Below are 14,688 nucleotides of genomic sequence, written 5' to 3'. Positions count from 1 at the left end.
TAAATATTCACTTCTCCAGGCTCCCTTGTAGATAGAGACTGCCACAGGACCCAATTCTGGTCAAAGAGACCTAAGCAAAAATCTGCTGGGGCACCTTGGTAGGCTCTAAATGTACCTGATAAAAGGGATAGATGCTTCAGGCACCACGCTAGTCACCTCCCTCCTTCCTGTTTCAAATGTGGACATGATGCCTGGAGCTGGGGCAGCCATCTTGGGAGCACAAAGAAACAGAATTGGGAGATGCCATACCTAACATCAGCAAGCTGCCAATGGCACTCCCTCAAACCTCTAGACTACTTATAAGAGAAAAATAAGCCCCTCTGTATTTAAGCCACCGGAAGTCAGATTTTCAGCTCCTTAGAGCTGAAAGCATTCCCAACTCACACACCACTTGTTAATATTTTTTGGCATATTTCCTGCTAATCTTAACAGAGTTGGGAAATCTTACAATTTTACATCCTGGACTTTTCATACGCCGTTAAATCGTAAGAATTTTTCACATTACCAAAAAGCATTCTAAAACCCCAGATCTGTGTTTGTCTATCATGTAATTATGTATCATTTCTATATTCCTAGAAATAGTTGCCAATTTTTCCCTATTATAAATAAAACTCAAATGGACATCCTTGTAAAAAGCTTTGCCTACATCTCTTTTTTTTAAGATTTTATTTATTTATTTGACAGAAAGAGACAGCCAGCAAGAGAGGGAACACAAGCAGGGGGAGTGGGAGAGGAAGAAGCAGGCTCCCAGTGGAGCAGGGAGCCTGATTCAGGACTCGATCCCAGGACCCTAGGATCAGGCCCTGAGCCGAAGGCAGATGCTTAACAACTGAGCCACCCAGGAGCGCCTACATCTCTGAAAAAGTTCAGATAGATTCAAGAAGAGGAATTGCTTGGTCAAAGAGCATGAATTATTAGATCAAAAGCAGGCTAGTGACATGGCAAGAATGGAAACCAGCAAACAGTGATGGTACCTTGAGCCTTCCCCTCAGGGGCACGAGTTACAAGTTAGTTGATCAGCCAACACATATTTTTGTTGAGTAGCTATTTCACTCCAGGCAATATGCTAGGTGCTGGCAATACGGAGATGAACAAACCAGACACGGACCCTGCCCATGTGGGAAATGACGTTTTTAACACATGGCTATCCGGAGAGATGGTAGCAGATTTTTTAAAAGATTTATTTATTTATTATTTGAGAGAGGGAGAGAAAGCACGAGTCAGAGGGACAGAGGGAGAAGGAGAGAGAATCTCAAGCAGACTCTGCATTGAGTGCAGAGCCCAATGTGAGGCTCGATCTCACAACCCTGAAAACACCACTTGAGCCGAAACCAAGAATCAGACGCTTAACCAACTGTGCCACCCGGTAGCTGATTTTTATTGGACTATTGCCAACTGAGGAAAGCATAGGCACACCATAATTTGTATAAAAAGCAAAAACCTACTGAGAAAATTATTTGTAATTGATATGGAAAATATAACACTAATATACTTATTATATAAGTACAATCCAGTCATATCATCAAACATGATGTTGCAAGAAAACATTTTGAGGCATGGAAAGATGTCCAGGATAGGTTTTAACATCAAAAGGCAGATTTCAAATAGTATATACAGTGTAAACTTATTTGATTAAAATAAAGATGATATATATTTTAGAAGACTAGAAGAATAAACATCAAAATGTTAACAGTGAATTATCTGGGCAGTGCAATTACAATAGATGTTTGTTTTCTTCTCTTATCTGTATTTTCAAAATCTCTACAATAAACTTGCATTATATTTTAAACAGAAAAAAGAAATAAGACTTTTGAATGTTTTAAAGGCTACCACAGATACCTGCCCCATCTCTGCCAAACTAGCCTCTCCTTAGTCTCTGTGTTCATTTCAGGGTCTATCTTGGTTGATTATCTTTTCTCCTGAAAATGGATCTCATTTTCTTCTTCTCATGTCAAATAGTTTTGGATTGCACTGTGAATGTTATGTAATGGACACTCTGGATTCTGTTATATTCCTCTAAAGAGTGCTGATTTTTGTGATTGTTGTTTTGCCAGGTAATTAACTTGGTTGGGTTCAAAGCATATTTTCTTTGGAAAAGCAGATCAAATATCAGTTTACTTCTTGTATCCATAGCTGATCTGCTTGTGGTCTTTCCTATATATGTGTGATCTACAGCCAGAGATTTTTGAAAAGAGTTTATAAAGAACTTGTGGCTCCTCTTCTCTCTGACTCTTACCTTTCCGGGATTTCTCCCTCACTTTCCAGTGGCTATGGATGTTCTCAACTCTGCCCTCTGGGTTTCAGGCCAGAAATACAGCAGGTTTTCTATTGTGATGTTAGACACCTTCAAATGGTACTGATTGCAGTGTGCTGAAAGCCATAAAATATTAGAAACTCATCCTGTGCCATTCTTTTCTTCCAAGTGTTAACTTCTTTCCAGGATCTGCCTGCTTTTGCTTATTCTCCAGTGCTTCGGGTAAAATTTTGGGGGGTGGGGGGTGCAGCGCAGAGTCTGCAGAAGGATCAGTCTGGCTAGAGCTTACTTGGACATACCATAAGTGCAACTCCTCATTGTGACTTAGTGTCCTTGCTTCAATCTTCAATAGCCCCTTCCAGGAGGGAGCCCACGTGGCCAAGAAGACATGCCTCTCAGAGTAGCCCTTCCTTCTGGGAAATGCCCCAGGGATTTCTGGCATCTGTCTTTATGTCTATAACACAGATTTTGGATAGGGTTCAGAACCCTTTGCCTTGGCACTGCAGAGACTACCTAGCAGGTCTGACCCATGAGTGGCCACCCACAACTGTACAGTCAGAACTCAAGGTACAGTCTTTTGAATCATTTCGATGGAGTGGTAGCAAATCACTGAGCTTTGAGGATGGGTTTATTTTCAAAAGCTCTTAAAAACCTCTTGGAGAAAAAAGTATTGGCCTTAGACCCAGGCAAGAGGGTCTTCTTCCCTGGGTCCCATGCTTTTAGTGGGTACTCTGACCCTCTGCTGGCCACACCCCTCTCTTTGAGTCAAGGAGTCCATGTAGCCAAGTAGCGAAGGCAACATGGCCACACAGAGTTTACAACATCCCCCCTTTATAAACTATGCACCCAGTACCCAGAAACCAGAATTCCCTGACCTAAAGACTCCAAACTCACAGGATCCACATGGACCTCTCCCACAGGTGTAGAAAGCAGAATAATGGACTCCCAGAGATGTCCATTTAAAATAAATTGTAACAGTTGGATGAGAAAGGCATGGTCTAAATGCAAAGAAACCAATCTAAATTAGAACAAGGAAGCGATACACAGAATGGGCAGGGATGAGAATGGATCGGGGATATGCTGACAATGGCACGCATCCCTTGGGAAGAGCACAGTGGTTAAGCAAGTAAAGCCAGGCTGTCTGCATTAAATTCCAGCTCCACCACTTAAACTCTTTGTGGTTCAATTTCCTCATCTGTAAAATGGAGTTACTTTTGTACCTTCTTCTTTGGGTACCTCCGAGGATTTAGTAATGTATGCAGCATGTGGTGGCAATTGCTCAGAAAAGAGAGCAATTTTTATTAGCCACTCCCAACAACAAAACAGAGGCTGAGAAATGCGAGGGGAGAGGAATCATACGTGATAGACATAATCCAAAAATTAAACATGTCATGATTTTAACTTGTGTATGAAAGAAGAATCCATTCGAAATTGACTCTGAGGGCATTCTCCTCTAGGGGCATTAAATGAGCAGAGAAGGAAATGCCATGTCAGCCCATTACTTGGCTCTACTTACATGATACTCATATGTAAATTCGGTTTATTGGAAGCCAAAGGTAACTGCAGAAAGCTGAGGGAAAGGGAAAGAGGTTTATGCAGCTCGAATGCACATAACATCAAAAAAAGAAGAGAGGAAAGGAGGCTGTATAAGCCACAACAAGAAGTCAACAGCAATGCCTAAAATTAATACATTGAGAAATTGCCACACAAACCTATCTTTAGAGCTATAGGGGACGCCCCTGGAAGAACTAAAAACAGAACCATTTAAAGTGCTGCCTCCAGATTGCCTTCTGAGGAAGGGAGCAACTAACTGCATTCAGTTTATTGAATATGTCTCTAATACTCTGTCTCTGGGTACTCAAGACTCAACTCTCTACTCTCTGATCCCTAAAGCAGCCTGAGGGTCAGGCTACCTGGGTTCAACTCTCAGCCCATTTATTTTTGCTTAATCGCTGAGCCTTTCCAGAAGTCAATATTTTCATCGGCCAAGGGGTGATGAAAACATGCCTAGGTACCCGGGTAACTGTGGCGCTCTCCATTATCCGAGGACGGCTTGCAGCTGGGCTTTGAGGCACTTCAGCATCCAGCAGAGCTTTCTCCATCAAAATCTGAATCCTCAATTTAAGTGAATGTGTTCACGTAGCAGATTATAAAAGCATGAAGCTTGCTGGCCCAAAGGCTCAGATCTCCCTGACAGTCTAACTCCACAGGCTGTCAGCTGGGGTTGCGCCCCGTAGGCACACGGACTGGGGGGCTCAGAGAGATTTGCATCTCCCGACTTTGACCAGAGGAGCTGGCTTTCCCAGCTCAGCATCCTGGGACATCTTTCGTTGCTTCCCATTTGCTTTTGTACTGATTTCATGGGATATTAAAGATGCTTGATAAAGTTGTTTCATAATCCATCTGGTGTTCACCACAGGACATCATTCCAAAATCATTTGTATTCTAAGGAAATGGAAATAACACCCTGAGCACCAGATGCTATAAAAGCAAATCATGTTCCTACAGACACGTGGATTTACATATACGTGCATACACACATGTGTGTTTCATATAAGCTGCTCAACAGAGCTTTACAATTGCCCTTTGACACATATAAAACAATTAGGGATCGGGAGATCAAGGAAGGTCAGTGATTTGCCCGTCTACACAGCTACTGAACGGTTGAATCAAGATCCAAACCCAGGCTGCCAGCCTTAAGACTCTTTGTCTATGTACCATGATGTCTACATAACACCTTTCACATTCTTCAGTATTTCCCCTGAAAAATCTGATACATTAATCATTGAATTCAAATAGCTAGCTGGGGCTGGCCAATTCAACAGCCGCTAACATGCGGCTATCGTTCACGGGGCATGTGGCCCGTCCAAACCAAGATGTGCTGAAGCAAAAAGCATACAGCAACCTCTCAGACTTAGTACAATGAAAAGATTATAAAATAGCTCATTTAGTAATTTAGCATAGAGGTTGCCAGAGAATGGGAGGAGGAGGGAATGGGAAGCTATTGTTTATGGGCATAGAGTTTCTGTTTGGGTTGATGAAAAAGTTCCAGAAATAGCGATGGTGGTTGTATGTAACATTGTGAACATACAATGCTTCTGAACTGTACACTTGAAAGTGGTGGAAGTGGTAAACTTCACGCTATGTAGATTTTACCACAATAAAAGAGAATCAGTTAAAAACCAAACCATTTCAGATAGCATGTGAACAGGGCGAGGCCATAAGAGCCCAGGGCTGAGAAGGGAGCTATTTTAGGTTGCATAGCAAGGCAAGTCTCAAGAGGGTGACATTTGAACTGAAACTTGAAACATGAGAGGTGCCAGCCATGTACAGAGTGTCTCAGGGGAAGGATCCTGCAGACGAAGGCAAAGCAGAGAGAGGTACTCTGGCAGTTGAACGAGCCAAGGGTAGCAGGGACATTGGCAAACAAGGGGTAAGTACCAGGAGCTGTGGAGAGATCAAGAGCCCTGAGTCCAGGACACCAGGTAGGCGGCTACTCCCCTGTCCAAGATCTTCTCTTTCCTATCCATGCCTTCAGCCCAGATTATTCTCCCAAGTTCCATGGCCTTGAGGCACATTTAGCTGCTGATGTTCTCCAACTTATATCTCTCCATTTGTAAATCAGATTCACATGCATCATAGACCATACTCAGGACCAAACACTGCTATTTCCAAGGACACAGCAATTGAAAGACATAGGCAAAACCTTCTTTCCGTGGAGAAGTCCGAGACCGTCAATGCTGCTCCCTGCAAACCCTTCTTCTCCCACATAGGACACACTGTGAGCTGGATTTCACACATAAGTCTTAAGCAAATATATGCGCCATCACTTACGTGAGGGAGCCGTATCGATTACAGAGCATCTCCTTTTTATGCCTCACTAAGTACACAGCATGTGCAACATTTCCCAATAAACAATGCCCCACAAATCCATAAATTCTGGGTTTATTTATAACAAACAATCTAAGCGGATCAAATATATACTGATAAATGCAATTTACAGATAAAGCCTATTATCTTTCTACTAGCAAATACCATTTATTTGCTTACCAGAAGGTCTGGTTACTAGAATATTTGCAAGGGGATCTGAGTAGAGATTCTTTTTTTCCCCCCAAGAGTCTTTGGTAAAAAGGAATAGGTTACAGGCCTGCTGCTATAACTGTAAATGGAAAGTAACTATGTTCTCACTGTAAAAAAATGCAAACAGAACAAAAATACCTAAAATGAAAAGCAGAAGTCTCTCCCTCCATCCCCCTCTGTGGCGTCATGCACTCAAGACCTCCATTCCCAGGGGTAACTACTGTTAGCAGCTCGGAGTAATCCTTCCAGCCCTTTTTCATATATTTATATACATATATGCATATATAAAAATATGCCCACCTGTATATTTCTTTTTATATAAACAGAAGCATACTACACATATTCTTCTGCTGCTTTTTGAACATAAGTGTTGAAGATTTTTAATGGCCGTTCCTCATCCTTTTCAACTGATGTATAGTATTTTATTTTATACCCTGAACTAAACAGTGTTTAGCCATTCTTCTATCAATGGACATTTAGCCAATTTCCTGTTTTTTCATCGTTACAATGACAATAGATATTATATGGGACCTTTATTCACACACCATTGGGCTCATGTGCCATATTTCTAAGGAATAGAGTATTTCTGTAGGATAAAGTATTTCTGTGGGATAAATAACTAGAAGTGGAACTGCTTTGTTGAATGTTAGGCATATTTAAATTTTTGAGAGATACTGCCACATTGCCTCCAAGTAAGACTATGCTAATTTATGCCCCCATTGCAGGTCGAGACCTACCTATATTCCAACACCAATAACCAACCCTTGCTATTACCAAACTCTATACTAGTTTAGTAGTCTAATGGGTTTAAAATGACATCTCAATCATTAATGGATTTGTCTTACAAATATTTCTCATACCTACAGTGTGCTAGTCTCTGGGGAGCTGTGTCCAGCAGGACAGAGAAGAGAGGGACTGACAAGTGATTAAAAGGCATCCCTCAGAGGATAAGAGAGAGCTCTGGCGCAGAGATGGGCATGTGCACAGCATGGGTAGGGGTCAGGGGCTGAACTAGAGAATGGGGCGGGGGCGTGTTGGGAGCAACATTAGGTGGCCAATTACAAATGGCATCCAACACCAGGGAGCAGTTTGGACTCCACTCAGTGGATGGCAAGGAGCCAATGCAGCTTTGTGAGTGGCAGAATGAAAAAACCAAAACAGTGCTCATCTTAGTTTGAGTTCCCCCAAAGGCAGTCCCCAAAAGACAAGGATTTGAGTGTGAGTGGTTTGAGAGGTGATCACAGGAAGCACCAGTAGGGGAGTGGACAAGTGAGACAGGGAAGGGAGGAAGACAAGAAAGGGAGTGTTAGTGAGCAGTCTACTGCTTGGCTAGGTGGGGCCCAATCCTCCTGGGGATCTTCTGAGAGACTGTGTAGAACAGAGAGTTGTCCGCCCAAAGGGCGAGGAGGCTGGGGTATTTATGCCCAATTTCATCCCTTATTAACCGGCGCATCCATCATCTCGGGCACTAACTCCAACATTTCCAGTATTCCTGTGCACAAGCCAAGCAAATTCCTGTGGCCTAAGGGCACCTTCAGCAGGGAGAAACAGGAAGCCATTCGTCATACAGTGATGGTCTACAAGTCATCTCCAGGGTGGGCCTAGGGAATATGAGCTGGGCACGCATGGTATCTACAACCGAGTTCTAGGACAACTGACTGGCCCTAGTACTGTGAGCACAGAAGATCCTTGAGTGAGAGCATGTCTTGTGCTAAAGGAAATATGCTGAAATGTGTGGTAATTTAACCTACCAGCACCTTTACATCCAAAGTCTAACCTAATAGTCATAAACTGCAGCCATTAAGACACAAATGGAAAAGTACCCAGATGATCTTTCCAGAAAACACACTGAACTATGAGTAATTAGCCATTTCCAAAAATTCACTTACCAACTGTCCCCTAATTAATACTTTTCCATGTGCCTCATGAAATCCCACACTCTGTGTAAATAGAGAATCTGAAATTCTCTATGAAGACATACAGTTTCTTCCTGACTTCACCAACTGCCATCTACCAACTACCAACTACCTTCTAGCTCCAAAGTGGATTTCCAGGAAACACAGCAACCATGTAGGCAAGAAAACCTTGTGATCAGCCACAGATTCATGGTACGCTTGGTATCATTGCTCCTGAGGCTAGACTGGTTTGGTTTTTTTTTTTTTAAGATTTTATTTATTTATTTGACAGAGATAGAGACAGCCAGCGAGAGAGGGAACACAAGCAGGGGGAGTGGGAGAGGAAGAAGCCAGGCTCCTAGTGGAGGAGCCTGATGTGGGGCTCGATCCCAGAATGCTGGGATCACGCCCTGAGCTGAAGGCAGACGCTCAATGACTGCGCCACCCAGGCACCCCTAGATTGGTTTTTGAGTAGAGTATTAAGACCATGTTAGAAAGTCACCTGGCTGGGGAGCCTGGGTGGCTCAGTCAGTTAAGCGTCTTCCTTGGGCTCAGGTCATGATCCCAGCAGAGAGTCTGTCTCTGCCTCGCCCTCTGTGCCTAGCCACCCCTCCCCCGGGCTCGTTCTCTCTCTCTCTCTCTCCCCCCCCCTCAAATAAATAAATAAAATCCAAGGAAGGAAGGAAGGAAGGAAGGAAGAAGGGAGGGAGGGAGGGAGGAAGAAAGAAGGAAAGAAAGAAAGAGAAAGAAAGAAAACAAAAGAAAGGAAAGGAAAAGAAGGAAAGGAAAGGAAAGGAAAGGAAAAGAAAAGAAAGGAAAGGAAAGGAAAAGAAAAGAAAAGAAAGAAAGAAAAGAAAAGAAAAGAAAAGAAAAGAAAAGAAAAGAAAAGAAAAGAAAAGAAAAGAAAAGAAAAGAAAAGAAGAAAAGCTCACCTGGCCTTTGCAGTTTCCTAGAAAATTTTCCCCACCTAGGAGGCTGATATGAGGGGCCTCAGGACAAATCATGGTGACAGGGGTAAGGGTTGTAAAAAACAATACTGGGACTAAAAGTCCAAAGTCCTAGATCTTAAGGCTCCATTACTTGCTTGTTGCAAGTTCCCCAAATTATTCAGCTAGTATTTAATTTCTTCATTCAAAAGTCATTTTTCTGAGCATCCGTTCTGTGCCAGGCCCTCTATTAGGCACTAAAAATACAAAAAGTAACAAGTTTGCGGGGGGGGGAATCATATGATCATTGCAATAAATGCAGGAAATGCATTTGGTAAAAGTCAATATCCTTTCACAGTAAAAATTCTTAGCACACCATGATAGAAGGCAAATTATTTAATCTGATCGTGGATAATCCCACAGCATACACCATACGCAATGGTGAAATGTTCGAGATCAGGAATAAGACCAAGATGCCCAGTATCACCATTTCCTCTCAACATTGTACTGTAGGTCCTAGTTGACGTAATAGGCCAATTAGGCAAAACAGAGGAATAAGAGTGATAAGGACTGGAAGTTGTCAACTCTGTCATATATCGAGGATCCATAGAAATTTAGGTCTGTTTCTGGGATCTCCAATCTGTTCTGTTGGTCTATTTGTCTATATATTGTATACATAGAAAATTCAAAATGACTTCCAATAAACTATAGAAGTTAATCAGAAAGTTTAGCAAGGCTTCTGGATGTAAAATACTTATAAAAAATTCATGCTATTCCTTTGTACAATTACAAATAGAAAATGAAAATTTGGGGTGCCTGACAGGTTCACTCAGTAGAGCATGTGACTCTCAATCTCGGGGTTGTAGTTCAAGCCCCACGTAGGGGGTAGAGCATACTTAAAAAGAAAAAAAAAGGTAAGAAAATGAAAATTTACAAAAAGGTGCCACATGAATAGACAAACACCACCAGAACAGATTATAGAGCCTGGAAACATACTGAACTTCTATATAGCCTTAATAGATGTCAGAGTGACATTACCCATCAGTCAGAGGACCGTCTTTCAATATGGTGCTACACAATTGGCTATCCATCCAGCAATCATCAAAAGCCTAAATACGTAAAATAAAAAGCATAAAGATTTTAGAAAGAGGGTGCCTAGTGGGCTTAGTCAGGACAGCATGCGACTCTTGATCTCAGGATTGTGAGTTCAAGCCCCACATTAGATATAGGGATTACTTTAAAAAAAAATGATTTTAGAAAGAATATCTTCGTGACCTCAGGACAGGGAAGGATTTCTTTAAACAACACATAAAGAACAATAATCATAAAGAAAAAGATTGATAAATCCGATAACACTAAAATTTAAAGCTTCTGTTTGTCAAATGGTATAATATAGAGAGTGAGAAGACAAGCCACAGAGTGAAAAAGGTGTTTGAAATACAAAAAACCCACCAAAGCCGACTAGGACGTAGGATAAGTGAAGACCTCCTACAAGTCAATATAAAAATGACAGACAACCCCAGGAGAAAAGTAGGTAAGAAACTTTAATACAACATCACAAAAAAAGGCAATACCGATGGCCAATAAACATATCAATATGTTTATTTTGAATGCCAGTTAAAATCATGAGATACCATTACAAATCCTCCAAATCAGCCAAAATATAATAATAATAATAAATTTTAATCTGGTAATAACCAGTATTGGCATGATAGTAGAGCAAGAGGAATGCCATCCCTTTTTGGGTGGAAATGTAACGTGGTGCAACCACTGTGGGAAACAGTGGGAATTCTCTTATGAAGCTGAAGATATCTAAATCCTTTGACCTAGCAATTCCACCTCTAAGTACGTACTTTAGAAAAACTTTCCCAGTCATACCTGGGGACCTGTTCAAAACTAGTCATAGTTGCATGGTTCTTATAGCTAAAAACTGTAAGGCGGAGACACTCCGTGTTATATATCCCCACAACGAAATACTATACAACACTCTAACAAATCAGAGTTACACACAATCACGTAGATGAATCTCGCAAACATAGTTAGAAAACATGCAGTAAGACTGCATTCATATGGAATTAAAAACAGACATAATTACATTGTTTGACAATGCAAGTGTGTGTACTAAAACTACTTAAAAAAAAAAAAAGCAAGGATAGCATCATTATAAAAGCCAGGCTAGTAGTCATCTGGAGTGGGAAGAAGGGGGCTGAAGATCGAATTGTGAATGGGGAAGGGGCATGCTGAGGAATTTCAGGGTGCTTACAATGTTGTACTTCTTGACTTAGATATGTAAGGGTTGTTTTTATCATTAAAAATTAGGGACATCTAGGTGGCTCAGTCAGTTAAGCATCAGCCTTCGGATCAGGTCATGATCCCAGAGTCCTGGGATCAAGTCCCGCATGGGGCTCCCTGCCCAGCAAGAAGTCTGCTTCTCCCTCTCCCTCTGCCCCTCCCCCTGCTTGTGTGCTCGCTCTCTCTCTGTCAAATAAATAAGTAAAATATTTTTTAAAAAATTACACGTGTACTTTTTATATAAGTGAGAGTCTGGGGAAAGATATGTGACAAATACATAACATAGTATTAAGATTCAAAATATACAAAAAATTACTAAAAAGCAATAGGAAAAAGACAAATAGATTAGTCAGGGTCTAGTCAGGAGACAGAAACCACACAGTAATTTGAACAGGGAAAGCTCACGAGCTAGGAACAGGGGTTAGCTACTAAGCAGTAAAGAGAGTGAGAAACGATGGAGCAATAGCTGACCTTGGCCCCCGCGTTTCCCAGAGAACGGAGGCACAGCACCCACGGAAAGAACCAGTCTGAAAGAGTTTCAGACCTCATTGCAGAAGGTGTGTGTTGGCCCACTAGATGGCAGAGAAGTTCGAGGAGATGACAGCGGCCAGGCCTGGCAAGCAGAAAACTGCCCCCTTGGGCACGAACCAAACTCAGGAGGATACTGCTCATGGGAGAGGAGCAGCTGGGAAGCCGCCCCCTAGGTGCCAGGAGAACTCACCTAAGAAGATGTGCCCAGGCTGCCCCTAAAACTCACCGGGCAGCCTCGGGGGTGACTCTGAAACGCACTAGGCATTGCAGCCCTGGTTGCCCCACAGGCTAGTGGTCACTATGCATCCCAGGAGCAAGAAAAGAACACAGGAATCGGGAAGAGAAGCGCCCCTTTCCTCCAGCGGGGTCCCTCCAGTGCGCTCTACACACAAGGCTTAACATCGTGGCGGCTGCCTAGGAGAAATACTTGCAGGGTTCCAGCTTCGATAACTCCAAGCAGGGCATTCCAGGATGGTTTTAGTGCTGAGAAGCACGAATTGTTAACTGGCATCACAAACAGTAACACAGACTGTCCTTAGAAGGGTAGAAGAGAAGTTGGGGAACTATTTATCTCCAGGGAGAGAAATTGAACCTACAGCAGGGTCAAGGGGCATGCTTTGCACGGGCAGACCCCAAGGGAACTGCCAGGTATGAGATGCCCAAAAGGAAGTCTGACCTAGAATGTTTCCTGCCAGAAGCCAGGTGCCATCAGCAGAAAGAGGCTGGCTATTGGACCAGCAAACACTGAAGCCAAGCTGGGGTGGCCAGCCAGAAAGGGCATTCTCCTCTCCATGGAACTGTAGGCGGAGGTCCTCAAAAAAATGTGAGACCTCAAAAAAATCCACAAAATCACCTCACAAGACAGTCATCCTTGGACTTCTACCCAGAGGCACCAGCACCTTGGTGTCGAAATCACCAAGAAAACCTTTCCCCTCCCCGTACTCCCACCTTCGAGGGACGCAAACCTGGACGCAGCTGGTGAGGGGGCAGGAAGTGGAAGAAGAAAAGAGAAGGTGCCTACCAGACGTCCTGCCCACCTGCAACATTCCAAGCCTGAGAAAAGAGAAACTTTTTTTTGCCCCAGAGAGAAAGAGAGAGCAAGGGTACGTGCACGTGCACATGAGCGAGCAGGTGTGTGAGTAGGCTGGGGGATGGCAGGCAGAGGGAGAAGGAAAGAGAGAATCTCAAGCAGGTTCCACACCCAGCACGGAGCCTGACTCGGGGCTCAATCTTACAACCTGGAGACCATAACCTGAGCCAAAATCAAGAGTTGGACACTTAACCAACGGAACCACCCAGGCACCCTGGAACGAGAAACTTTAAATTGAACAAGAGTCTGCAGTTTTTATATCAGATTGGACTGGACTTTTTATTGCCCCATCTGCCAAACCCACAATGAGGGTTAGCCCATAGAGATGGTGCCTCTTGGTCCCTTTCTGCACCTCTCATTTATTCAATTTCCTAAGGTTGATTCATATCAATCTCTTTCATAATTAAATGAGGTGGGGTTTTTTTTTTCTCCCTCCAATGCACAAATATTGTCTCTGTCTTTGTTGCTAAGAAACTTTTTTATGATCTTAATCCCTACTGGAGACCAACCCTCTCCATTTCAACCAATGGAGGTGCTCATTTCACTTGAAAGATTGTTTTCAAAAATCTCAAAATTCTTCCTGATTCCACATAGTTTATATTGTCCCTGTCTGCCTCAGAGTTCAGAGGAAATCGAAAATTTTTTCCTAAAACACAAGTTTAGCTAAAATCCGTGCCACAACAAATATTAAGTGGCCTAAATCATTCCCCTTTGGCTAATAAACATTGCAGAAACTTCAACATGTAAATTAATCTGAGTTCATGCCATCTCGTCAGAAGACACGTACAAAATAATCCTGGTTTACCCCTACTATTAGAAAGAAAGAAAGAAAGAAAGAAAGAAAGAAAGAAAGAAAGAAAGAAAGAAAGAAAGAGAAAGAAAGAAAGAAAGAAAGAAAGAAAGAAAGAAAGAAAGAAAGAAAGGAAGGAAGGAGGGGGGAGGGAGGGAGGAAGGAAGGAAGGAAGGAAGGAAGGAAGGAAGGAAGGAAGGAAGGAAAGAAGGAAAGAAGGAGACAAAGGACTTCAAAAGCACTCATAATTGTAAGCTCCTGCCAAGTTCTTATGGGTTTTGTGAAATATTATTCACATCACCACAAAACAATTCACATATCCTTCCCTACTTCTGCCATCAGTTTATACCCTGGTTGATAGATCCATTTTCAAGACTACCAAAGGAAGACCTCTTTAGATTCATGCTGGAAGAGACCTCACCCTGTTTTCTTGAGCCCATAAACTGCCGTCAGGCACCAGGGCTTTAAGGCACAGCTATATATATCACTCTATAAAAAAATACCTACCCCATGCAAAGACTCAGAGGACTAGATTCTTTTCTTAAAGCATTTAATGGACATAATCACACCAACGATAACAGACAGTGCACCACACGTGTATCTGTGTGATCTCCCTGTAAGTTAAAACTTCACCCCCCCAAAAAAACCTGACCCAAATTTACTCAATAATCCCATTTTTCCCTGGGAAGCCAAAACTTAAGGAAGTGACTCTGTGATCTGTGCTGCTGGTAAGGAATTCATTTTCTGGCTGAACCTTTCCTGAGGCCCCTGATGGTGTTTACGATGTAAAAGTAGGGGCGCCTGGGTGGCGCAGTCCTTAAGCGTCTGCC

The sequence above is a fragment of the Ailuropoda melanoleuca genome, chromosome 2 (genome assembly GCF_002007445.2).
Source record: "Ailuropoda melanoleuca isolate Jingjing chromosome 2, ASM200744v2, whole genome shotgun sequence".
Taxonomy (NCBI): Eukaryota; Metazoa; Chordata; class Mammalia; order Carnivora; family Ursidae; genus Ailuropoda; species Ailuropoda melanoleuca.
The sequence above is the reverse complement of the archived record's forward strand: the minus strand, read 5'-3'. Positions refer to the sequence as shown.